This window comes from Octopus bimaculoides, chromosome 3 (genome assembly GCF_001194135.2).
Source record: "Octopus bimaculoides isolate UCB-OBI-ISO-001 chromosome 3, ASM119413v2, whole genome shotgun sequence".
Classification (NCBI taxonomy): domain Eukaryota; kingdom Metazoa; phylum Mollusca; class Cephalopoda; order Octopoda; family Octopodidae; genus Octopus; species Octopus bimaculoides.
In genome coordinates, this window is record NC_068983.1 from 133,404,203 (window position 1) to 133,408,091 (window position 3,889).

At 37.2% G+C, this 3,889-nt stretch overlaps 1 protein-coding gene across 7 annotated transcripts in view; it reads left to right on the forward strand.

The window, feature by feature from the left end:
- The window catches only part of LOC106871529 (dopamine receptor 2), a 797,114-nt gene that overhangs the window by 729,412 nt on the left and 63,813 nt on the right, over positions 1 to 3,889 (forward strand). The window contains exon 7 of one of the 7 annotated variants that reach the window (XR_008263728.1): positions 2,605 to 3,485. The exons of the other annotated variants lie outside the window; for them this stretch is intronic. The gene's annotated coding sequence lies outside the window, so the exon portion shown is untranslated. Of the gene's footprint in view, positions 1 to 2,604; positions 3,486 to 3,889 lie in introns of those variants that run through there. 7 annotated transcript variants of the gene reach the window in all.

Here is a 3,889-nt window from a genome sequence, read left to right on the forward strand (position 1 = left end):
TATATATATATATATGCATTTTCATGTGTGGTTTTGTGCTTTAGTTGTTATATCGTAGATTGTGGTTTCGATTCCTAGACTGAGCGATGCGTTGTGTTTGTAAGCAAGACACATAATTTCACATTACTACAGCCCGCTCAGCTGGTAAAAATGAATAATCCGGCCAGGGTAGGGGAGAGCATACCCCACAGAATTCTGGAAATCAGGTTTATGAGCCTTTAACTCAGAAAGGATATTTGTTTTTTCGCTCTTGTTTGTTTGTGTGTGTGTGTTTTATTCACATATCTGTCGATATTTGTAAATCGACAGATAGATAGGTTATCATGTTTACCACAGGTAAATCACAACACAGACAAAAAATATATTTGTCTGATGCTCTAAGGACTCAATCAATACGTTGTTCTCTTCCACGTTTTCGTGCGTACGTCTGTGCAGTTATAAAATGTGCTTTGCTCAACTTCCTACTATAAAACACTGGTCATCTGAACTGAACAAGCTACTTCTATGTGTATGTAGATGTAGTTATTGTGCAGAAGGCTGTGTGTGCATGTGTATGTGCGTCCGATGTATGTGTGTGAGTGTGTGTGTGTGTTTGTTTGTGTATGTGTGTACATGCGTACATATAAATAGATAGTTATGTATATGTGTATATGTATGTATGTATGGATGGATGGATAGATAGATAGATAGATAGATAGATAGATAGATAGATAGATAGATAGATAGATAGATAGATGCATTCATATATACATATACACTTATAGTCAGACATGTGACATTTACTCTAATGTTTACATTTAAAGGAACTTCCGGTAAATCGATTCCATTTTGAAACTACTTCAGATGTCAAATGCATGCATGTTATGCTTATGGGAGATGCATAATTCCCCACCGAAACCCTCCTCATTCACCGTCTCTCACATCCCACTCTGATCAGCTAAATATAGCAGCTAAATCTCGCTTTTATTCACATTCCCCTTATTAACAATAAAAGGGACATTTGAGAGTGTAGTCCTTGATACTCTTTACTCAATAAAAAGAAAAGCAGCATGGTCCTGACTGAAACGAGAATCATGGGTGTACTAGGTTAAGCATGACCTATGGTTAAACAACAACAGTGACAACACTTCATCAACTAATCTCTGTCCTTATGTGTAACAGAAAATTCAGTCTTCATGATTAACCACGTGTGTTTAGTTGCGTAAAATTTCTACACGTGAATTCAGCATAAATGATTTTTATCTCTTCATTCTCTTATACACATATGACATTTATGCAAGTATTCAGCGATGTGTGTGTGTGTGTGTGTGTGTGTGTGTCTGTCTGTGTGAGAGAACGAGAGAGTGAGGGAGTGAATGTGTGTGTGTGAGTGTATAATCTTTTTACTATAGCTTTTTTTCATGGTTACATCAGTTTCACGTCAACGTCTACCGCTTACAGCCGTTTCCCAGTTGTGTGTAGCACTGTGACTAATTAGTTCAATCAAGTGGTTTCATTCAATGTTTATGCTGTTATTTTAGCATTTCTTCTGTTTGCTATACAGGTTATACGTCATATGATTTTGATACGTATCACCATCATTGTCGTCCTCATCATCATCATTATCATCATCATCATCATCGTCATCAATATCATCATCAAATTTATTGAAGGTAGTTAAATTTGCTTTTTTATCCTTTCAAAGTCAATAAAATAAATTTCCATTCAAGCAATCGATAACCCCTCCCTCCTCAAAATTACAGACCTTGTGCCTAAATCATAAACCTGCAAGCTGACGGAAAAGGTTGTGACATGGCAGAACTGTTTGCATGTCGGACAAAATGATTAGTGGCATTTCTTCCGGCTCATTACATTCTGATTTCAAATTCTGCAGGGTATAACTTTGCTTTTCAACATGTACTAGTAGCACTGGGGTAAACGTAATTGACTAGCGCTCTCCCCCAATATTTTAGGATTATTTTTATTATTGTAACTCTTTACTCTTTTACTTGTTTCAGTCATTTGACTGCGGCCATGCTGGAGCACCGCCTTTAGTCGAGCAAATCGACCTTATGACTTATTCTTTGTAAGCCTGGTACTTATTCTATCGGTCTCTTTTTGCCGAACCGCTAAGTTACGGGGACGTAAACACACCAGCATCGGTTGTCAAGCGATGGGGGGGGGGGACAAACACAGACACACAAGCACACATACATATATATACATACATATATACGACGGGCTTCTTGCAGTTTCCGTCTACCAAATCCACTCACAAGGCTTTGGTCGGTCCGAGGCTATAGTAGAAGACACTTGCCCAAGGTACCACGCAGTGGGACTGAACCCGGGATCATGTGGTTGGTAAGCAAGCTACTTACCACACAGCCACTCCTGCGCCTATTGTATTTATTTTTATTATTATTACTGTGTTTTGCATTATCGGAGTTGTTAAGTCACACGGAAAAATTGGATTATTACCGAATTGACTGGATGAATCCCTTTTCGTTTTTTGTTTTTTTTTTTCCAAACAGAGGACATAGAAATGTGACAAAAGCTCTCTATTTTTAGTCTTGTTTAATGTTTTCCAATGCTTTTACATAAACTCAATATGGTTTTTCTTACCAGGGTATAAGAGAGAGATGCAAATGACCAAAGGAACAGCGCCGATACGAATCCCCCCCATACACACCACCTGAACGAATAAAATGAAAACTTTCGAAAACTGTAAAAGAATTTTTTTTTTTTGATAAACCAAAAATACTGTGGAACAAGTCTTCTGACAAATACGATCACAATTTGACACTAGAACACAAATGAAGACGATTAAATAAAGGTACTAACAAAAGAGCAACGCAAATTTATACAGCATTAACAAAGTACTAACGACAAGAACGTCGTTTGAATGCATTCATAGATACAACCACAGCCATAGTATGTCAACAAAGATGTTGCATCTTTACTTTGGAAATATATTTAGGAATGATCAAGGTGAATGTTTACATAACTCAGCACCGCAAAAGCTAAACAGAGTATTTCATCACAACTTACGAAGCTTTTCTATGCAGTGAATGACATGATATGTCCATTGATAAGGAACAGACCATAATGAAGTGTATGCCTCTCTTGAAAATATAATTCGACCAGATGATTGGATTGTTGAACAGGGAGCAGAAAAAGTCAGCTATTGTACATGTGTAACAGTATGAGGGAGGAAGCCCGGTTATTAAACTTGCAGAAAAGAGTGCAGAAATCCCAATTGTTAAACATGTGGAAGAGGGGCATAAAACCCAGCTATTAAATGTGTGGCACTATGATAACTTCACGCTAAGTGAAACAAGAAAGTCGGAGAAAGAGGGGAAATGGGCAACAACAACAACAACAACAACAGATCACAGAATCTGTTGCTTCCGGAACACTTCCGCGGATCGCAGAAAAGAAATGAGTGGAGCCATTGTCTAGAGCTAATTAGTACTAGCTTTTGATTTGCGTCTACGAAGGGGATATGAACGACGGAGGAAGTGCACCGTTGATGAGAGAAGTAAAATCAAAAAGAAACTTCTCTCCTCCTTGTCCACTTCCGCAAAAATGAATGTTTTTTGGCTGAAAGCGAATAAAACATGCAAATAGGAGCTCAACTTTTTCTGTTACTGTATTTGAGACATCGGTACTTATGTCACACAAAGCAGTTTTGGTTTAGTTAAGTTTTATCTGTCGTTAAGTCTATCTAAATGGCAGGCTTAACGTTATCATTTTCTTTTGTCAGTTATAATAAATAAGGAAGGATTTGAATAACTTAAAAAATTGAAACTTGTACTTCTCACCTAAAAAAAAAAAAACATTTGCACTTCCAAAGGGCCTAAGAAACGATGAAATGCTAACTTTTCAATCTCTTTTTAACTTAATTTAATAC